The sequence below is a fragment of the Piliocolobus tephrosceles genome, chromosome 8, assembly GCF_002776525.5.
Source record: "Piliocolobus tephrosceles isolate RC106 chromosome 8, ASM277652v3, whole genome shotgun sequence".
NCBI classification, from domain to species: domain Eukaryota; kingdom Metazoa; phylum Chordata; class Mammalia; order Primates; family Cercopithecidae; genus Piliocolobus; species Piliocolobus tephrosceles.
Genome location: NC_045441.1, coordinates 140966732 through 140989994, shown reverse-complemented (window position 1 = coordinate 140989994; position 23263 = coordinate 140966732). Strand labels below are relative to the sequence as shown.

Sequence of the window (23263 nt, the reverse complement as noted above, 5' to 3'; positions counted from 1 at the left end):
CTTTACTTCCATTATCGTCTCACTCTCTGCAACCTTCAGCCTCATCCCCTCTGTGGGTGAATCAGAGATGCCCACTACTGCCTCCTGGTCCCCTATCTCATCTCCTCAACTGGACTGAAAGCTTTGGGACAGCAAGAATGACCTTTCTTACTCATTCTGAATCTAACACAATGTTGAACACAGAGTATGCCCTCGCTAAGGTTGCAACTGAATTATCACAAATCGCTGGCCATGCCACATACTTGGTGGTGACATACTTTCTCTGCTCTTCATCAATCCCTCATCCAGGCACTTTTTCTCCAACATTAAAGAAGCTTCATCCCACAACCGATTCATCGAAACGGAATAAAATAAAGCTCTGATTGGTTCTGTTCTGAAGAAGCCATGCATTAAGGAAGAAAAATCGTGCCTGGATGCGCTGTCAGCTTCATTACGGGCTCCGCAGCCAGCCACGTGGGAGGGCAGTCGAATCCTGGAGAAGGAGCGGGTTAATGAGCAAAACCCCTCCCGTGGCACACTTGAGCCCCCCCCACACACGTGGTGTTCTCAGAAGCCACACGATGGGGGAAATCTTTTCTCAGTACCTTAATATTTCAGAAACAATATGCCACTACCAATTTCTCATCTTTTCTAACTCTCTGAGGAAGATTATTTCAGAGAACCAAATAAGAGGTCCATATAGTAAGGCAGAGTGAGCTCAAGAAAAACCCTCTGCACACCCAGATGGTTGTAGATGCCGTCTCAGCAGTGGGGAGACCTCAGGAGAAACGGGTAAAAACAGTACTGGTCCTCCACACGGGAGGCATGGACCCCAGAAAGGAGCTTCAGAACTAACCCCTGTTCATGCTTCTTCATTGAGTTTCTACTCACATGCTTTGCCCATTGGCTATCTTGGTCTGTCTTTGTTCTGCAGTTGAAGTAGTTGAAGTCTTTTTTTTTTTTTTTTTTTTTTTTTTTGAGACAGAGTCTTTGTCTGTCGCTCAGGCTGGAGTGCAGTGGCCGGATCTCAGCTCACTGCAAGCTCCGCCTCCCGGGTTTAGGCCATTCTCCTGCCTCAGCCTCCTGAGTAGCTGGAACTACAGGCGCCCACCACCGCGCCTGGCTAGTTTTTTGTATTTTTTAGTAGAGACGGGGTTTCACCATGTTAGCCAGGATGGTCTCAATCCCCTAACCTCGTGATCCACCCGTCTCGGCCTCCCAAAGTGCCAGGATTACAGGCGTGAGCCACCGCGCCCGGCCTGAAGTCTTTACACACTAAGAATATTATATCAGCCTAGCCAGGGCGTTTGGGATTCTTAGGGTTGAATAAACTACCCAAATTAGCTTAAGAGGGAAATTGGCCAGGCACGGTGGCTCATGCCTGTAATCCCAGCACTTTGGGAAGCCGAGGCAAGTGGATCACCTGAGGCCAGAAGTTTGAGACCAGCCTGGCCAACATGACGAAACCCCGTCTCTACTAAAAATACACAAATTAACTGGGTGTGGTGGCTGGGGGCCTGTAATCCCAGCTACTAGAGAGGCTGAGGCAGAAGAATCACTTGAACCCGGGAGGCAGAGGTTGCAGTGAACTGAGATCACGCCACTGCACTCCAGCCTGGGTGACAGAGTAAGACTGCCAAAAAAAAAGAAAGAAAGAAAGAAGAAAAGAGGGAATTCACTGACCCGTAACTGGAAGCCCAAGAGTAGATCCACACTCAGGTGCAACAGGATCCAGGGACCCTACCAATAACTCAAACCTTTCTCTCCATTTACCTTTCACCGTCCCTCATCTGTTTGCCTTGATGCCATCCTTCTGCAGGTAGCTTTTCCTTCTGTAGCCAGAATCACTGGTGGCCACAGGACACCTCAGTCCTTCAAGCTTTGTCAACCCAAAGGTAAGGTCCATTCTTCTTGAACTCCAAAGCCAAAAAGAGACTCTCCTTAGGGAAAGGGGATGCTGAACAACCCAAAAAAGCAGATGCTCAGTACACTATTAACCCTTTTAGCATATAGGTGAACTTCCTAGACCTCAGTTTCTCCATCTGTAAAATGGAACAGTAATAATACCTACCAGTTGTTGTTAGATAATGCATGTAAAACGCCTAGCACCATTCCCAGCACATCATAAGCCCTATATTCATGCTGGCTCTTGTTATTATTTTTATCATTATATGCCTTTCCTAGATGGTCATCTTTTCATTTTACTTATGATATCTCCCACTGAGTAGAACTTAAATTTTTTTTCTGTGACCAAATCTAAAAATATTGTCTTTATGGCTTCTGGATGACATCTTGTGTAGGAGAGACTTCCCTACACCAACATTGCAAAAACATCCTCTTACATCGCCTTCTCCGGTATTTTTGTAGTTTTATTTACTTATTTATTTATTTGAGATGGGGTCTCACTCTGTCGCCCAGGCTGAAGTACAGTGGCACGATCACAGCTCACTGCAGCCTTGACCTCCCCAAGTTCAGGTGATCCTCCCACCTCAGTTTTTGTATTTTTAATAGAGACAGAGTTTCACCATATTGCCCAGGCTGATCTCAAACTCCTGGGCTCAAGCAATACATATTTTTATACATACGTACATATATATATATATATAGATCTGACTCTTCTTCCACAAGCTATTTTTCCAAAACCGTTTGTTTTGTTTTGTTTTGTTTTGTTTTGAGACAGAGTCTTGCTCTGTAGCCCAGGTTGGAGTGCAGTGGTGTGATCTCGGCTCACTGCAACCTCCACCTCCCGGGTCCCAGTTCAAGCAATTCTCCTGCCTCAGCCTCCCGAATAGCTGGGATTACAGGCACGCGCCACCATGGCCAGCTAATTTTTGTATTTTTAGTAGAGATGGGGTTTCACCATGTTGGCCAGGCTGGTCTTGAACTCCTGACCTTGTGATCTGCCTGCCTCAGTCTCCCAAAGTGCTGGGATTACAGGCGTGAGCCACTGCGCTCAGCCTCCAAATAAACTTTTAAATCAACTTACAAAGATACAATTTTAAATGAGTTGTATTTCATCTTAAAATTGCATTGAATTTATGAATCAGTTTGGAAAGAATTAGCATCTTCATAAGAATGAGCTTTCCTGACTAGGAAGCAATGCAGAGCTCCATTGATTCAGATATTCCTCATGTTCCCGAGTTTTAGAGAGTAAACATAACAGGGAAAATAAACATCACACATTTACTCTTATTCCTAGTCCTAAATATTTTATGGTTTTGGTGGGCTTTTGTTTTGCTATTAAATAAAATTTTATTGCCATTAAGTTTTCTGATTTATCATTATTGCCAATGTTATTATTACTATGTTTTTTTTTTTTTTTTTTGAGACAGAGTCTCATTCTCCCAAAGTGCTGGGATTACAGACGTGAGTCACCGTGCCCAGCCTGCCAATACTATTAATCTATTCGTGTTTTACTCATAACTGGTTATCCTGTTGTGCTCTTTTTATCTGAAAAATTTTCAGTTAGTTGAATTATTCTGTTTTCTTTTGTTTTTTTTTCTGTCGCTCAGGCTAGAGTGCAGTGGCACGATTATGGCTTACTGCAGCCTCGACCTCCTGCGCTCAAGTGATCCTCCCACCTCAATCTTCCGAGTAGCTGGGACTGCAAGCATGCGTCACTAGGCCCAGTTAATTTTGTGCGTGTGTGTGGAGACAGTGTCTAACTATGTTGCCCAGGCTGGTCTCAAACTCATAGGCTCAAGTAATCTGCCCACTAGGCCTCCCAAAGTGCTGGGATTACAGGTGTGAGCCACCACACTTGGCTAGTTGATTCTTATGATTTCATAAATAACCAATCATATCATCCGTAAGCAATAAGTCTGTCATTTCCTTTTATAAAGGTAGTTTGCTCTCCTTATTTTCTCGCAGTGGCTAGGGCCTACAGTAAGATACTGACTAGTAGTAGAGCTACACAGCATCCTCATCCTATTCTTGACTTTAAGGAGAATGGCTTGTGTTTTCACCTTTAAGTGTGGTTGCTGCTGTTTACTTCTTTATCAAAGTGAAGAAGTTTCCCTGTATTCCTTTTTTTTTTTTTTTTTTTGAGATAGAGTCTTGCTCTGTCACCCAAGCTGGAGTGCAGTGGCTCGATCTTGGCTCACTGCAACCTCTGCCTCGTGAGTTCAAGTGATTCTCCTGGCTCAGTCTCCTGAGTAGCTGGGATTACAGATGCCAGCCACCATGCTCAGCTAATTTTTGTTTTGTTTTTTTTTCTTTTTTGAGACGGAGTCTCGCTCTGTCGCCCAGGCTGGAGTGCAGTGCCCAGATCTCAGCTCACTGCAAGCTCCGCCTCCCGGGTTCACGCCATTCTCCTGCCTCAGCCTCCCGAGTAGCTGGGACCATAGGCACCACCACCACGCCCAGCTAGTTTTTTGTATTTTTTTTAGTAGAGACGGGGTTTCACCGTGTTAGCCAGGATGGTCTCCATCGCCTGACCTCGTGATCCGCCCGTCTCGGCCTCCCAAAGTGCTGGGATTACAAACTTGAGCCACCGCGCCCGGCCAATTTTTGTATTTTTAGTAGAGACAGGGTTTCACCATATTGGTCAGGCTGGTCTTAAACTCCTGACTCAGGTGATCCACCCACACTGGCCTCCCAAAGTACTGAGATTACAGGCGTGAGCCACTGCGCCTGGTCCCTTGTATTCCTAGGTTACTAAGAATTTTTTAGGACTGATTGTTGCATCTGTTGAAATAATTTTGTTTTTCCACGCTTCTCTCTTAATATAGCAAATTACATTGGTAGTAGATTTCACAATTTTATGTCTCCCTACCTATTAATTGTTAATTGATTTCTGGATTTGATTTGCTAATGTATTATCTGGCATTTTAAATCAATGTTTATAATTTTCTTTTTAGTGTATCTTTGCCCAATTTTGTTATTAAGGTTATGCTAACCTTGTAGAATGAATTGAAATTCTTTCCATTTTTCCTCCTATTCTCTGGAGCAGTTAAATCACAAAAAAATTATGTTACCTATAATTTTTTGGAAGTTTCGATAGAATTTACCTATTAAACATGAAATTTGCATGGAATATTTTGGGGAATAAATTCCCCAGATTTATTTTGAATAAAGTCAGATTTATTCTGACTACATTTCAATTTTTTTTTTTTTTTTTTTTTTTTTAGAAAATTTTTCCTTCTTTCCCCCCGGGTGGAATGGCACAGCCTCGGCTCACTGCAACCTCCACCTCCCGGGGTCAAGCAATTCTCCTGCCTCAGCCTCCTGAGCAACTGGGACTACAGGCACCCACCACCACGCCTGGCTAATTTTTTGTATTTTTGGTAGAAACAGGGTTTCACCGTGTTACCCAGGATGGTCTAGATCTCCTGACCTCGTGATCTGCCCGCCTAGGCCTCCCAAAGTGCTGGGATTACAAGCGTGAGCCACCGTGCCCGGCATATGATCTTTTAATTTTTTTAAAGAATTTAATATCTCTAATTGTCATTGCCTTGTCAAATTCTACTATTTCCAACAGGGTTTACCTATTATTTTAAAGCTATACTGCTCAATTCATAAATAATTATTATTGTATCTTAATTAATATATTTTATTAATATAAATATCTATTTTAGTCCCATTAATGCTTTTTGTCGTATCTATTGCAAGTCCTGCTTTCTTTATTTTTCCTTCTGTTTGTCCATCCTATACTTCCAGCCCTGCTGTGAAATTTCTGCTTTGGATGTACTTCATGTAAAAAGCATAACCTTTTAAATGCAACGTAGGTTTCTTTGTATGTTAATAGAATTTGGTCTATTTAACTGTTTTATTTAGCCTATTTAAATTTTTAATGCTCCTCGATATGGCTGGTGTAATTTTTAATATCTTCATGTTTCCTATTTAGATGTATGTCTTGTAAAAAGCTTGTAACTTTTTAATGCAATCAAGATTGTTTGTACTTTAATAGAATTTAACCTATTTAAAATTTTAATGATCCTTGATACGGCTGGTCTAATTTTTAATATCCTCATATTCTCTGTTTATCTTGCTTTTTATGGTTTGGCTTTTTTCCCCATTCTGTGTTTTGCTGCTTTGATCTGATTTTCTTTATTCCTTTGCCCCCTCAATTTAGTAGTTCCACTCAATCTTGCTATTCTACTGACTATATTAATTTGACTTATTTTTTGTAGCTGGCCAGAAAACTCTGTTTACCAATTAAGCACTTAACAAATTATCTTGCTGAAAATGGTAACTACAATAGCAACAACATCCGCAAAACGATTGAAACCTTCTAAATCTGCTTCATCTCTCTGGCATCAACTGAAGCAGAATTAAAAGCCCAGTCCATAGTTTCAAAGTTCTCCAAGTTAACGTTCCCCTCTCGATTCTCCTGCTGCCCACTCACTTGAGCTCTGCCTTCTTGTTTAACCTTTCTTCCCACACACTGCCCACAACATTCCTTATTTGGATGCTTTTCTTTGAAATGAAACTCTCTCATTATCCATCTTATTACCTAGGTCACTCCAAAGCTGAGACGGTCTCTATCCACTCAGATTTAAAGGTAGAAGACATAAAAATGGATTCAAACATTCATTCATTCTACTATTGCATTTGAGATTAAGAAAAAAAATTCGCGGCCGGGTCGGTGGCTCACGCCTGTAATCCCAGCACTTTGGGAGGCCGAGACGGGCGGATCACGAGGTCAGCAGATCGAGACCAGCCTGGCTAACACGGTGAAACCCCGTCTTTACTAAAAAAAAATACAAAAAACTAGCTGGGAGAGGTAGCAGGCGCCTGTAGTCCCAGCTACTTGGGAGGCTGAGGCAGGAGAATGGCGTGAACCCGGGAAGCAGAGCTTGCAGTGAGCTGAGATCCAGCCACTGCACTCCAGCCTGGGCCACAGAGTGAGACTCCGTCTCAAAAAAAAAAAGAAAAAAGAAAAAAAATTCACCTTCTGTGCCAATAGTGCTCCTGCAAACATGGTGAAGGTTCCTAAAACCTTTGGGACTTTTTTTTTTTTTTTTGAGAGCGTCCCACTCTGTTTTATTTGTCTGTTTGCTGGCTTGTTTTTTGAGACAGAGTCTAGCTCTGTCACCCAGGCTGGAGTGCAGTGGTGAAATCTAAGCTCTCTGCAACATCAGCCTCTTGGGTTCAAGTGATTTTTCTGCCTCAGCCCCCTGAGGAGCTGGGATTGCAGGTGCTCAACACCACGCCTGGCTAATTTTTGTATTTTTAGTAGAGATGGGGTTTCACCATATTGGCCAGCCTGGTCTCGAACTCCTGACCTCAAATGATCTGCCCACCTCGGCCTCCCAAAGTGCTAGGATTACAGGCGTGAGCCACCACGCCTGGCCGACCCACAGGACTTTCTGTAAGAAGTGTGGCAAACACCATCCCCACAAAGTGACACAGTACAAGGACAAGGATTCTCTGTAGGCCCAGGGAGAGCGGGTTATGACAGGAAGCTGAGTGGCTATGGTGGGCAGACTAAGCTGATTTTCTAGAAAAAGGCTAAAACTACAAAGAAGATTGTGCTAAGGCCTGAGTGCGTTGAGCCCAACTGCAGATCTAAGAGAGTGCTGGCTGTTAAAGATGTGAGCATTTTGAACTGGGAGGAGGGAAGAAGAGAAAGGGCCAAGTGATCCAGTTCTAAGTGTCATCTTTTGTTTTATTATGAAGACATAATAAAATCTTGAGTTTATGTTCAAAAAAGAAAAAGGAAAAAAAATTCTTTCAACTAATGTTGAACTTACTGAGCATGTACTATGGCCAGATACTGTTCTCGGTAGTGGGGGTGTAACAGTGAACAAGATGGGAGTAGGGAGAGTACACAGATAATAACAAGCACATCAACAGACAATTATATAATCTAATGTCAGGTGGTGACAGGTGCTAGGAGGAAAAATAACGAAGAGAGAGGTGACAGGTGGTGATGAGGGTGCTGTTTTAGATGAGGTGGTGAGGGAAGGCATGTCTGAGGAGGGAGCATTTGAGCAAAGCCCAGATATCTGCAAGGCCCTTGGATGGGAGGGGACTGGCCTGCTCAAGAGGCAGCAGAGACTCGAGAAGCAACAGGGAAGGCTGGGAGGCAAATTCAGGGGGAGTCAGAGGCCAGGGCAGGAACGATCTGAAGGTCGTGGTAAAGATTTTTATTTTTATTTTTAATTTAATAAAAGTCATTGGAAGTCATTGGAAAGTTCTGTCCTGGGCAGTGCCATTCCCTGACTCATGCTCTGGAAGGATCACTCTGGCTGCTGTGCACAGAGTCAGTTGCCAGGGCCTGAGTGGACACAGAAGAGCCAGTCAGGAGGTAATTTCTGCAGAGAAGATGCACGGCCTTGGTGGCTTAGACAGGCGGCCGTCAGGGGTAGAAGTGGCGGAAAACGGCAGACGCACATTTCATGTTAGGCTGATGGCGTGGATGTAGAATGGGAGAGAAAGAATTAGGGATGACTACAAAGGCTTTCACCCCAGTAAAAACAGGATAGCATTTACTCAAGAAAAAAAAGGAGGCAAGAAAACCTGGCTGCATGAAAACTGAGTTGCTGCGTGCACAGTTTGCATCTGTCCAAAGAGGGTGGTGACAGGAAAAGTCACAAAAGGCAGTGTGAAGGCATCTTCCATTAGTGCACAACTAGCAACAGCAAGCTCACTCCGGTAAACGTGAGGAAGACTAGAGAACCAGTCCCCAGCCAACTCTGACTAGTTCCTGGGAGCTGGCCTGTAAATGAGGCTCTGCTACGCGAGACTAAGTTTGTGGTTTTCCTATGACTTCTCTTAAAAATCAGTTTTATATGGGCCCCGTGTGGTGGCTCACGCCTGTAATCCCAGTACTTTGGGAGGCCGAGGTGGGTGGATCATAAGGTCAGGAATTCCAGACCAGCCTGACCAACATGATGAAACCCCATCTCTAGTAAAAATACAAAAACAATTAGCCGGGCGTGGTGGAGAGTGCCTGAATCACAGCTACTCAGGAGACTGAGGCAGGATAATTGCTTGAACCCGGGAGGCAGAGGTTGTAGTAACCCGAGATCGCACCACTGCACTCCAGCCTGGGCGACAGAGTGAGACTCTGTCTCAAAAAAAAAAAAAAAAAACATCATTTTTGTATCCTCTGAATCAGCGTCTAACAATACCACATTACTTTTTGTCTTAAAAGTTCCCTCTTAGTAATGAAATTTTCCTTGGAGGTCGGTTAAAACTCATATGCTATCCCAGTGCCTTGCAGCGGCCGCTGGACTCCCAGATGTCATGCGCTCACTTAGGACCTTCAGTCCAGCTCCTACTTGCCCTCCCTTTTGGTGGTTTATCACAAACAAATATCCTCAAAATATTCTATTGCTGTCAAATCTAACAAAATTATTGATACAGCAGCTTTGGGACTGTCACTTTCTAAAGACAAGAAATCACTTACAATGTCATGGTCTAAATAAAACAGATCAGTTACTCACTGCATACACATAACTCTAAGTTGGCCAAGCGCAGTGGCTCACGCCTATAATCCCACCACTTTGGGAGGCCGAGGTGGGTGGATCACTTGAGGCCAGGAGTTCGAGACCACCCTGCCCAACATGGCAAAACCTTGCCTCTACTAAAAATACAAAAAAGGTTAGCCGGGTGTGGTGGTGCACATCTGTAGTCCCAGCTACTTGGGAGGCAGAGGCACGAGAATCGACTGAACCCAGGAGTGGGAGGTTGCAATGAGCCGAGAACGCGCCACTGCGCTCCAGCCTGGGCAACAGAGAGAGAGTCTGTCTCAAAATAAATGAACAAACAAATAAATCTAACATTGATTCCTTCAGGTTTCACTTAATGAGCCATGCAAGAGGATTGTATTTTAAATGAATTGTAATTTGAGTTATTCCCATGGTTTTAAAAATACACTCTTGTTACATACAAACAATCTGCGTAGGACACGTCTCCTTTTGCCTGGACAAGATATAAGCTCTTAACTTTGGGATTAGCAGAAGAACACTTTGGCACAAGACAGAGGTCACTCGTTATTACTGAACTAAAGGGTTTCCAAAGGCCAGCTGCAGGTAGGCAGTGTGCAGTACCATGAACTGCCCCAGTTAACAGTTTGTATAAATTCATAGGAAAAACACTAAAACTCAATAGAAAAATGGGCCCAGTGTGTAAACAGGTAATTCCCAGAAAGTACACAAGTAACTTTAAAAATCATTAAAAGTGGTCAGCAGCCCTTTGAGAGGCTGAGGTGGGAGGATCGCTTGAGCTTCAGCCCAGGAGTTCAAGATCAGCAAACATGGTGACACTCTGTCTCTACAAAAAATACAAAAATTAGCCAGACATGGTGGTACACACCTGTAGTCCTAGCTACTTGGGAGGCTGAGGCAGTGCTCGCTTCGGCAGCACATATACTAAAATTGGGAGGCTGAGGCAGGAGAATTGCTTGACCCTAGGAGGTCAAGGCTGTAGTGAGCCGTGATTGCGCCACTGCACTCCAGCTTGGGTGACAGAGTGAGACCCTGTCTCAAAAAAACAACAAAAAAAATACAAATGGTCAGCCAAAGTGATAATCCAGAAGTATAAACTAAAACAATATGAAACAGCATTTTAGGCATTCTAATTAAAGATAATAATAATAATGTTGGGGAAAATAGAATTCACTTTTCCTACACAGTGGCAGGGGGGTAAATCAGCACAAATGTGAAAAGCATTTTGGAAATCCTTAAAATCCAAACCATTTGATCTAGAAATTCCCCTTCTAGGAATCTATTTTAAGGAAAGTTTTAAGCAATAGAAAATTCTGTATTAAAAAAGACCATCAAGTTATTTCTAATAGCAAATATAACTGAAGACAACTTTACTATTTAAAAAGAAGAACCCAGATAAAGAAGTTCCAGTCCTGTGTATCCATATAATCAAATATGATGCAGCCGTTTGAAGGGACGTCTTTGAGACATTCTGCTTTTGACAAACTCTTTCGAAACTTAGTTCTCCAACTTGCCGGCATCTACCTAACACCTACATTTCCTGGCTCTACCGTGATAAATTCAGACTTTCTCCCACTGCAGACATTTAGGTTATTTCCAAGTTTTTTTCGCTTTTCAACAGCACTTAAGCAAGCATTTATGTGAATATTGAGATGTACATTAAAGACCAAGAAACATCTCAAAAGACAGTTTCACCGGGCATGGTGGCTCACGCCTGTAATCCCAGCACTTTGGGAGGCCAAGGCAGGCGGATCATGAGATCAGGAGTTCGAGACCAGCCTGGTCAACATAATGAAACCCCGTCTCTACTAAAAATACAAAAATTAGCTAGGCATGGCGGCGTGTGCCTGTAATCCCAGCTACTTGGGAGGCTGAGGCGGGAGAATCGCTTGAACCCGGGAGGCAGAGGTTGCAGTGAGCTGACATCGTACCACTGTACTCCAGCTTGGGCGACAGAGCGAGACTTCGTCTCAAAAAGAAAAAAAAAAAAAAAAAACAAAGCCGGGCACAGTGGTTTACGCCTGTAATCCCAGCCCTTTGGGAGGCAGAGGTGGGCGGATCACAAGGTCGAGAGATCGAGACCATGCTGGCTAACATGGTGAAACCCTATCTCTACTAAAAATACAAAAATTAGCCAGGCATGGTGGCAGGTGCCTGTAATCCCAGCTACTCGGGAAGCTGAGGCAGGAGAATGGCTTGAACCCAGGAGGCGGAGGTTGCAGTGAGCCAGTGGGCCAAGATCACGCCACTACACTCCAGCCTGGCAACAGAGTGAGACTCCAGAAAAAAAAACAAAAAAAAAAAAAAGAAAGAAAGACACCTTCAGAGCAATTCTGGCCTGGGGACCTTGTTGAGAGTGGCTGGGTCCCAGGCCAGTCCCACAAGCCCACTGAGAGCGGCAGCCGCACAGGTCCTTCCAGAACTGGAAGCAATGTTCACAGCCACGCTCATTATCACAACTCCCAGGACTTCAAATTTGTATCAAAATTTTCATGTTTATCTTTTCTAAATCTAGAAACTGCTCAGGGACAAACTTATTTGCTCCTGGGAAGAGAAATCCCTCCCAGGCGTGTGCAGGCAGGCTTCTGCCACAGGGGACAAGGAGCACACGGAAGGTTTGTCCAGGAGTAAGGAACGCCCATGTCCACACCTGGCCTCCAGTTTGTTTGTTTGTTTGTTTGTTTATCCAAGGTCAGGTCCAGGGTAATGTGCCAACATCATAACAAGGTTCAGAGGGTGGCACATCCCACACATGCACGTGAACACCCAATCATCATGCTCGGGAACTACAGAGGGTCCTCCAGTGTATTTAAAAGCAGCCAAATAACCCGCCAAGTTTAACCTTCTTGTTTCCATCACATTCCATGGCTGTCCCCCTTCATTCCCCACAAAGCCTTGCCTTCAATGGTTGGGACTGTCCAGATCATGACAAAGCCCTCATTGAAGTACCAGTTTCGCCCTGGTGCCCACCCTTCTACACGAAACGCATTCTCTCTGTGTTCAGACCCACTCATTTCAGATAATAAACTTCAGATCCCGCTTTCCCTGAAGGTCTGTTGCTTGGGACCACTCCTGGTACCAACGTTTAAGGGTCAGGATTTTTAGTTACCAAAAACAAAACTCAAAACACAATTCACCATGGCTAATCTAAGCAGAAAAAGACAGACACACAAAAGATTTGCTAAAGACCTCAAATAACTCACAGGCTCAACCCCCCTTGAGAGGGGTCAGAGGAAAGGCCTTGAGACTGAGCTTCCTGCAGCAACTCTCACGGCCACGGCCACAGCCTCTCCCGAGACCTGAACCTGGGGGCGTGACTTCCTGCAAGCATAGCTGAACCCAACAGGGGCCCTCAGGGACTCACTCTTGCCACCGCTGCTGCCCCCAGCAGCCAGGTGTCACCACCACCACCAGCACCAGCGGAGCAGGATCCGCGCACAGAGCCTCTCCCGTCAACCGGTCCCTGTCATGTCAAAGCTTAAAACAGGTGCATCTGAGGGGTGTGAGCTGGGAAGCGTGTCCACGTCTCCTGGCACAGAGGCTGGGAGTCTGAGTTCACACTTCTTTTTTTTTTTTTTCAGAAGGTATCTTGCTCTGTCACCCAGGCTGGAGCGCAGTGGCTCACAATCTCGGCTCACTGCAACCTCTGCCTCCTGGTTTCAAGTGGTTCTCCTGCCTCAGCCTCCCAAGTAGCTGGGACTACAGGCACGTACCACCATGTAGAGCTAATGTTTGCATTTTTAGTAGGATGGGGTTTCACCATGCTGGCCAGGCTGGTCTCGAACTCCTGACCTCAAGTGATCCACCTGCCTCGGCCTCCCAAAGTGCTGGGATTACAGGCATGAGCTGCCGCGCCCAGCCCTGAATTCACACTTCCTGGTAGGGGCGGCAGAGTTCAGAACATGGAAATTTCACTGGAGAAAGGTGCCCAGAGGGTGATGGGAAACCTCAGGTGTGACAAACGTCCCCTCACATGATGGAGCTGAATGGTCACATTAGCCTATTGGGTCTAGTTGTGGTCAGGTCTTGTCATTCCTTAGAAGGCAGCATATGGGAAGAGGATCCCTCAGGGGTTCTGCGTCTCCCCAGCAGTGCATTGTGAGAGTTCTGTGTCTGAGACAATTCATTTGTACCTGCGAAATCTTACCAAGAACATATCAAAGTCCCAGAGTTCTAATACTGTATATTTCTTTTCATGTAAACCCACGATACTACAGCCGGGCACGGTGGCTCATGCTTGTAATCACAGCACTTTGGAAGGTCGAGTCAGGTGGATCCCCTGAGGTCACGAGTTCAAGACAAGCCAGGCCAACATGGTGAAACCCTGTCTCTACTAAAAATACAAAAATTAGCTGGGTGTGGTGCCAGGCGCCTGTAATCCCAGCTACTCAGGAGGTTGAGGCAGGAGAATTGCTTGAACCTAGGAGGCAGAAGTTTCAGTGAACTGAGACTGCGCCACTGCACTCCAGCCGGAGTGACAGAGTAAGACTCCATCTCAGAAAAAAAAAAAAAAAAAGCAAGCATCTACCACCATACCACCCTGAATGCACCCGATCTAGCCTGATCTAGGAAGCTAAGCAGGGTCAGGCCTGGTTAGTACTTGGATGGGAGACTGCCTGGGAACACCGGGTGCTGTAGGTGTGGCCCGGCACGGTGGCTCACGCCTGTAAATCCCAGCACTTTGGGAGGCCGAGGCGGGTGAATCACCTGAGATCAGGAGTTCGAGACCAGCCTGGCCAACATAGTGAAACCCTGTCTCTACCAAAAATACAAAATTTAGCTGGGCGTGGTGGCAGGTGCCTGTAATCCCAGCTATTCTGAAATAAAAAAAAAAGAAAGGAAAGTAAGGCAAATGAACCAGTCCGTTATTAACATCACCTTCCGGGAGCATTTAGTTGTGGGAGTTTCTGTTGATGGGGCATCAGAGGTCATGATAACGATGGGAGGAACAACCTGGAATACTGAGCCAGCGGTTTTCCTAGAGACCCACAGCTGGGATTCCACACGTAGGTGTATGACAAAGGTACCAACATGACGTTACAGTTTCTGGGCAAGCATGAAAGGGATGAGAGAGACGAATGCATGAACTCACAGAGGCAAGGGACATTCAATGGCAGGGGTCAGTTTGGTGAGGATCCAGAGCCACTGAGCAGCCTCTGAGAAACCGTCACTGGAAAAGACATCTAAACCTCCAGATCCCTGTTCAAGCAACAATACCCTAAAATCGCTCCAGGCTCTCTCAGTACACTTACAGATCACCAGTGACATGAATGTTAATATTTTATGGCCCTAACTTGCACTTCTAAAAGTTCTAATTAATCTCACTAGATAAAAGCTGGCAAGCATGCTGGTACAAAGGAGAATCGCACCCTCCTCGCAATGTCTGTGTGCCAGCTCATCTGGGATCCTGCAATGATTTGCCCTGTCTCGGCTCCATAAAGGGGCTAGTAATTAGCATTTGGAAGCTAAGCCACACTTCCCCACTGTCTGCCATTTGCTGATTGTTAATTAATTAATTGATTGATTAGCAGCTTCCTCTAGCACTGGCTAGTAAAGGCCCCTTCAAGGAGTTCTCCCCAGTTCTCCGCTCTCCCCACCTCCACACACCCTGGCAGAAGAAGGATTTCCATAACATCCTTGAAAGCAGGGCTACATCTTGGACATTGTTTCTGTAGCTTGCAAGGTGCCTTGCACACAGAAAATATTTACAGAGTCAATGGATGAAAGATTGGCAGATAGACTGATAGACATGAAAATGCATAACATACTTCCTATTTTTCTCTCACATTATAAAATTTTTTTTCTGAACTTTAGATCGGAAGAGAACTTAAATATTATCCAACCTAATTTCATTTTAAGGATAAGGAAGCAGGCCAGGTACAGTGGCTCATGCCTGTAGTCTCAGCACTTTGGGAAGCCAAGGCAGGTGGATCACTTGAGGCCAGGAGTTGGAGACCAGCCTGGTCAATAATGACGAAACTCTGTCTCTACTAAAAATACAAAAAAAAACTAGCCAGACATGGTGGTGGGTACCTGTAATCCCAGCTATTCGGGAGGCTGAGACAGGAGAATTGCTGGAACCCAGGAGTTAGAGGTTGCAGTGAGCTGAGATCATGCCACTGCACTCCAGCCTGGGTGACAGAGCAAGACTCTGTCTCAAAAAATAAATAAATAGAAAGGGAAAAAAATATAAGGAAACAGGTCCACAAAGGTTCAAAGGATGTATACATATGCTCAGCTACTAAGAACATAGACTAGGCCAGGTGCCGTGGCTCACACCTATAATCCCAACACTTTGGGAGGCCAAGATGGGCGAATCACCTGAAGTCAGGAGTTTGAGACCAGCCTGGCCAACATGGCGAAACAAAACTACAAAAATTAGCTGCGTGTGGTGGCGTGTGCCTGTAATCCCAGCTACTCGGGAGGCTGAGGCAAGATAATTGCTTAAATCCAGGAGGCAGAGGTTGCAGTGAGCTGAGATGGCGCCACTGCACTCCAGCCTGGGCGACAGAGCGAGACTCCGTCACAAACAGAAAAAAATTCACTCTTTGAGGAGATTGCAGTGGTAGGTGGTGAGGAGCTCGGATCCACCTGCTCCCGCTCCTCACGCACCGCTGTTCGCTCTCGCCCAGGAACAAGTTGGTCAGGAAGCTGCACAACAGTCAAGGCTTTTAAAGATGCCATAAAAACACCCGTGGAGCTGAGGTGGCAATTCACCGAATTTGAACCAGTCTAACGAGCCTCAAGGTAAAATCCCTGGAGGTGTGTGCCTACTTGATCAGAGGGGCAAAGGAAAAGAATCTCAAAGTGAAGGAACCAGTTGGAATGCTTACCAAGACTTTGAGAACCACTACAAGAGAAACTCCTTTTGGTGAAGGTTCTAAGACATGGGATTGTTTCCAGATGAGAATCCACAAGCTCCTCATTGACTTGCACAGTCCTTCTGAGATGGCTAAGCAGATGACCCCATCGGTACTGAGCCAGGAGTTGAGGTGAAGTCATCACTGCAGATGCTTAAGTCGACTATTTTAATAAATTGATTACCAGTTGTTAAAAAAATTAAATTAAAATCAGCTTATTCAGGTTTCCTGGAAGATTACATGGATGACAAAATTTAATCTATGGCCAAAATGAGGGAATTGGAGTTAGGAGTTGCTTTCCATATTATTTGATTATCTGAAATGTACACAGAAGATGTTCCTGTCCTTTTTTCTTTTTTTTTTTGTTTTGTTTTTTTTTTTTTTTGAGATACGGTCTTGCTCTGTCACCCAGGCTGGAGTACAGTGGTGCGATTGCAGCTCACTGCAACAACCTTCACTTCCCAGCCTCAAGTGATCCTTCCACCTCAGCCTCCCAAGTAGTTGGGAGTACAGGTGCACACCACCACGTCTGGCCAGTTATTGTTTTTTAGTTTTTATAGAGATGGGGTTTTTCCATGTTGCCCAGGCTGGTCTCAAACTCCTGGGCTCAAGCAATCCATCCACCTCAGCTTCCCAAAGTGCTGGGATTACAGGCATGAGCCACTGTGCCCAGCCAGATGTTACTATCTTGTTTAACAAATAATGAAACCAGCCGGCTGGGCGTGGTGGCTCACACCTGTAATCCCAGCACTTTGGGAGGTCAAGGCGGGCGGATCACCTGAAGTTGGGAGTTGGAGACCAGCCTGACCAACATGGAGAAACCTTGACTCTACTAAAAATACAAAATTAGCCGGGCGTGGTGGCGCATGCCTGTAACTAGGGAGGCTAAAGCGGGAGAATCACTTGAACCGGGGAAGTGGAGGTTGCAATAAGCCGAGATCGCATCATTGCATTCCACCCCAGGCAACAAGAGCGAAACTGTCGCACAAAAAACAAAAACAAAAACAAAACAAAAAACACAGCAAATTATGAAACTGAACTCTGGAAATTAAAATAAATTCATCATGAAATCAGTGGGTTGGAGTTGGATGGTTAGAATAGGAAAGGACCTTAGAAAGTATATATTCAGGCTGGTCATGATGGCTCACACCTGTAATCCCAATAGTTTGGAAGGCTGAGGCAGGAGGATTGCTTGAGGCCAAGAGTTCAAGAACAGCCTGGGCAACATAGGGAGACTCTATCTCTAAAAAAAAAAAAAAAAAAAAAATAGGCAGTGTGGTGGCAAGCACCTGTTATCCCAGCTACTTGGGAGGCTGTGGTAGGAGGATAGGTTGGGCCCAGGAGGTGGAGGCTGCACTGAATCATGATTGCACCACTGCACTCCGGCCTGGGTGACAACAGAGCAAATCCCTTTCTCTCTCTCTCACAAAAAAAAGTATTGGCTGCACGCGGTGGCTCACACCTGTAATCCCAGCATTTTGGGAGGCTGAGGCGCGCAGATTGAGCTCAGGAGTTTGAGACCAGCCTGCGTAACATGGTGAAACCCCACCTCTACTAAAATAGGAAAAATTAGCTGGGCATGGCAGCATGCGCCTGTAGTCCCAGTTACTCAGAAGGCTGAGGCAGGAGAATTGCTTAAACCTGGGGGAGAGGCGGGGGTTGGTTGCAGTGAGCCAAGATCGTACCACTGCACTCCAGCCTGGGCGACAGAGCAAGGCTCCATCTCAAAAGAAAAAAAAAAAAGTATCTATCCAAATACCTCTTTTTGAAGATGAGAAAACAATTTTCTTTCTTTTTTTTTTTTTGTTTTTTTGTTTTTTTGAGACAGAGTTTTGCTCTTGTTGCCCAGGCTGGAGTGCAATGGCACAATCTCAGCTCACTGCAACCTCTGCCTCCTGGGTTCAAGCGATTCTCCCGCCTCAGCCTCCCCAGTAGCTGAGATTACAGGCACACACCACCACACCCAGCTAATTTTTGTATTTTTAGTAGAGATGGGGTTTTACCGTGTTGGCCAGGCTGGTCTCAAACTCCTGACCTCAGGTGATCCTCCCGCCTCAGCCTCCCAAAGTGCTGGGATTACAGGTGTGAGCCACCGAGCCTGGCTGCAAAAACAATTTTCAATCTTCTCTTTAATCTTAACTATAAAATAACTCTTCTCTGGGTATCATCATTTTTGCCATCTACAATAAATGACCTTGTGTGTGTGTCATTAGCAACTAACCAGCGTAACAACACTTAGAATAAACAAAGCCTGTACTGAGAATTTTCATCATTCCTGCGTCACCCAGGCTGGAATGCAGTGGTGCGATCTTAGCTCACTGTAACCTCAAATTCCTGGGCTCACGTGAGCCTCCCACGTGGTGCAATCTTAGCTCACTGTAACCTCAAATTCCTGGGCTCACGTGAGCCTCCCACCTCAAGTCTTCCAAAGTGCCGGGATTTTACTGCGTCCAGCCAAAAGATAATTTTAAAGGTAAAATTATAATTGCTCTGCAAATATAAAATGTACTCATGTCAGAGACTTCACTTAGCTCATTATCTAATGGGAGAACCAGTAAAATGTTACAACTGATTCAAAAGAAATTCAAACAACAGGCAATAATGTAAAATGATTTTGTGATATATGCAAGAGAGGTCAATCCACAAGGCAAAAATAAACTGTGTTCCACCAGACACATTAATTTGCATTTCTATGGACAAGAATCAATTTTCTACAATTCACAGAGTTGTAAACCATCCCAAAGACAAAGACAGGCTCAGCTTAGGAGCTGAGCTAGACAGGATATACTTTCTAATCCTTTCAGTCCATTCCAGCCTTCCACAATTTTTCTCCAAGCTAGTAAGAATTCATTCTTGAATTCCACAAAATATTGAAGAAATACATAACAGTAATTCGACACAAACTCTTCCAGAGACTTGAAAAGTAGGGACCACTTCCCATTCCCTCATTCTATGAGGCAAGTATTACTCTGTTACCAAAACCAGATAAAGACATTAAAAGAAGACTATTGACCAATATTCCTCATGAACATAGATGCAAAAGCTCTCAACAAATACACCAATACGTAAAAAAGATAAGACATCATGACAAGTGAGGTGTATCCCATAAATGCAAAGTTGGTTTAGCATTTGCAAATCAATCAATGTAGTGAACTCTATTCATAGACTCAAGAAAAACATTATCTTAATAGACATAGAAAAAGCATGTGACCAAATCCAGCATTCATTCCTAACAAACTCTCAGTAAACTAAGAAAAGAAGGGTACTTTCTCAACCTGAAAAAGGGCATCTATGAAAAACATACAACTATCGTCACACTCCACAGTGAGAGAGTGAATGCTTTCCCACTAAGGGCAGGAGCAAGGCAAGGATGTCCACTCTCACCACTTCCATTCAACAGTGCCCTGGATACTCCAATGGAGCAATAAGGCCTGAAAAATAAATCAATCAATAGAAGTAAGGAAGTCATAAAACAAAGAAAAAGTAAAACTGTCTCTACTCACAGGTAACGTAATCAGCTCTGGAAAATCTGATGAATCTACAAAAAGGCTAATTAGCAAGAGTGGAAGATTCAATATCAGTATACAAAAATGAATATTTCTACATTCAAACAATGAGCAACTGAAATTTGAAATTTAAAAATTAACAGAATTAAAACATGTGAAACACTTAGGCATAAATCTGACAAAGGATGAACAAAGGATATACACTGAAAACTAATAGAACATTGCTGCAAGAAATCAAAGGATTAAATAAATGGAGAAATATATTGTTTATTCAGTTTTTTATTTTTATTTTTTACTTTTTTTGTAGAGACAGTGTTGCCTAGGCTGGTCTCGAACTCCTGGCCTCCAGTGATCCTCCTGCCTCAGCCTCCCAAAGTGCTGGGATTACTGGTATGAGCTACCATGCCCAGACAATAAATGTATTTATTCACCAATTAGAAGACTCAGTGGCCAGGCGCAGTGGCTTGTGCCTGTAATCCTAGCACTTTGGGAGTCCGATGTGGGTGGCTCACCCAAGGTCAGAAGTTCAAGACCAGCCTGGCCAATATGGTGAAACACCATCTCTACTAAAAACACAAAAATTAGCCGGGCACGGTGGCATGTGCCTACAATCCCAGCTACTCAGGAGGCTGAGGCAGAAGAATGGCTTGAACCCAGGAGGTGGAAGTTGCAGTGAGCCCAGATTGTACCACTGTACTCCAGCCTGAGCCACAGAGCAAGACTCTGTCTCAAAAATAAAAATAAAAAATAAAGACTCAATATTGCTAGATCCCACACAATCCCACTTAAATTTTCAGCAAGCTTTTTTGTAGAAATTGATAAGTTGATTTTAAAATTCATATAGAAATGCAGAGGACCTGACTTCAAGACTTATTACAAAGCTTCAGTAATCAAAGCAATGTAATAGTGGTATAAAAACAGACAAACAGATCAATAGAACAGAATAAAAGTGTAGCAAAAGACCCATACATATATACAGACATCAATTGATTTTCAAGAGATATGCAAAGGCAGCTAAGGGAAAGGATCATCTTTTCAACAGATGGTGCTGGAACACTTAGATATCCACGTGCAAAAAATTATTTAAGGCTTGGCGCAGTGGCCCATGCCTGTAATCTCAATACTTTGGGAGGCCAAGGTAGGCAGATTGTCTGAGCTCAGGAGTTTGAGACCAGCCAGGGCAACATGGCCAAACTCTATCTCTAACTAAAAAAAAAAAAAAAAAAAAAAAAAAATTAATAATTTAGATCCCTGACTCACATCATACACAAACATTAATTCTAAATGTAAAACCTAAAACTATAAAACTTCTAAAAGAAGATCTATTGATCCTAAGGCAAAGATTTCTTAGAAAAGCAAAACTACAATCCATAAATGAAAAAAAAATTATAAGTTGTACTTCAACAAAGTTAACAATTTTTTGCCCTTCCAAGGCATATTAGAGAGTGAGGGCCAAGCGTGGTGGCTCACATTTACAATCCCAGGACCGTGGGAGGCCGAGGCAGGTGGATCATTTGAGCTCAGTGCCACCCTGGGCAACATGGTGAAACCCAGTCTCTACAAAAAATACAAAAAATGAGCCAGGTGTGGTGGCGCGTGCCTGTGGTCCCAAGTACTCAGGAGGCTGAGGTGGGAGGATTGCTTAACTCCAGGGGGCAGGGGTTGCAGTGAGCTGAGATCACGCTACTGCACTTTAGCCTGGATGACAGAGCAAAACCCAGTCTCCATAATAAATTAATTAATTAATTTAATTTAATTAAAATGAAAGTAAACTACCTAATTTTAAAAAAAGGTACAAGATTTGGACAGACACTTCACCAAAGAACCTAGATGGATGGTAAATAGCACATGAAAAGATGTTCAAGTCATTGGCTATTAGGGAAACGCAAATTAAACCCACAATGAGATACCACCGTGCATTTATTAGAATGGCTTAAAGACTGATTGTATCAAGCATTAATGAGGCTATTAGAGAACTGGAATTCTCATACACTGCTGTTGGCAATGTAAAATATAACAACCACTTTGGAAGTCAGGTGGGTGGGGTTTTTTTGGTTGGATTTTTGTTTTTGTTTTTTGAGACGGAGTCTCACTCTGTCGCCCAGGCTGGAGTGCAGTTGCGCAATCTCAGCTCACTGCAACCTCTGCCTCCCAGGTTCAAACAATTCTTCTGCCTCAGTCTCCCAAGAAGCTGGGATTACAGGTGCATGCCACCACACCCAGCTAATTTTTTGTATTTTTAATAGAGACGGGGTTTCACCATGTTGGCCAGGATGGTCTCGATCTCCTGACCTCGTGATCCGCCTGCCTCGGCCTCCTAAAGTGCTGGGATTACAGGATTGAGCCACCGCTCCTGGCTAGGTGGGTTTTTCTAAGTTAAACAAACACTGAGTAGATGTGCCATCAACCCAAGAGAAATTAAAACATGTACACACAAAGAATTGTATACAAATATTCATAGCCACTCTCCTCAAAATTGCCAAAATTTGGAAACAACCCAAATGTCCTTCACCAGGTGATGGGTAAAGTAGTACATTCCTACAATGAAATTCAGGCAACAGTATGGATGAATTTCAAAATAACTGTGTTACGTGGGAAAAGAAAATAACAAAGCCGGGCGCGGTGGCGGGCGCCTGTAGTCCCAGCTACTCCGGAGGCTGAGGCAGGAGAATGGCGTAAACCCGGGAGGCGGAGCTTGCAGTGAGCTGAGATCCGGCCACAGCACTCCAACCTGGGTGACAGAGCAAGACTCCGTCTCAAAAAAAAAGAAAAAGAAAAAAGAAAAAAACAAATGTAAGATAATCCATATTGTATGGTTCTATTTATACAAACTTCTAGCAAATACCAACTGATCTATAAAAGCCTGTGGGGGGCTGGGCTCAGTGGCTCACGCCTGTAATCCCAGCACTTTGGGAGGCTGAGGTGGGCAGATCACAAGGTCAGGAGTTCGAGACCAGCCTGGCCAACATGGTGAAACCCCATCTCTACTAAAAATACAAAAATTAGCCAGGCATGGTGGTGGGCGCCTGTAATCCCAACTACATACCAGCTACATATATATATTATATACATATATATATATAGAGAGAGAGGGAGAGCCTGTGAGGACACAGCTGAGAGCGTAGTGGTAGGAAAAGTCAGGAGGGACAGATTACAAAAGGCCACCAGGAAACTTTTGGGAGTGATGAATGTGTTCACTATCTTGGTGGTGTTGACAGTTTCATGAGTATATGCATATGTCAAAATGTATCCAATAGTACCTGTTAAGTACGTGTAATTTATCGTCTATCAATTGTATCTCAGTAAAGCTATTTTTATATAAAACATACCGGAATAGGAGGATTCTGAGCAATTTCAGTTGCCATTTCAACCTATACACCGTTTGGGGGGCTTGCCTTGGAATTTTAACCTGAATGGAAGTTGACAGCCCTACCAGTGCCATGACTATTTCCCATCTTTGAGGCTAGATTCACGCTACTCCCCCAGCCCCTGCCCCCAGGCATGCAGTGTTCTCGGCGTGATT

At 44.3% G+C, this 23263-nt stretch overlaps 1 non-coding gene and 2 pseudogenes across 1 annotated transcript; 2 read left to right on the top strand and 1 right to left on the bottom strand.

Annotated features, from left to right (window-relative positions):
* The first annotated feature begins 413 nt into the window (after positions 1–413).
* On the top strand, positions 414–7573 carry LOC111551420 (annotated as a pseudogene).
* Positions 7574–12064: 4491 nt separating this feature from the next.
* On the bottom strand, positions 12065–12171 carry LOC111551541. Its single transcript, XR_002734392.1, has one exon. It is a non-coding gene; the product is annotated as a small nucleolar RNA U13 (small nucleolar RNA).
* A 1725-nt stretch (positions 12172–13896) lies between these two features.
* Positions 13897–14015, top strand: LOC111551537 (annotated as a pseudogene).
* Positions 14016–23263: the final 9248 nt, after the last annotated feature.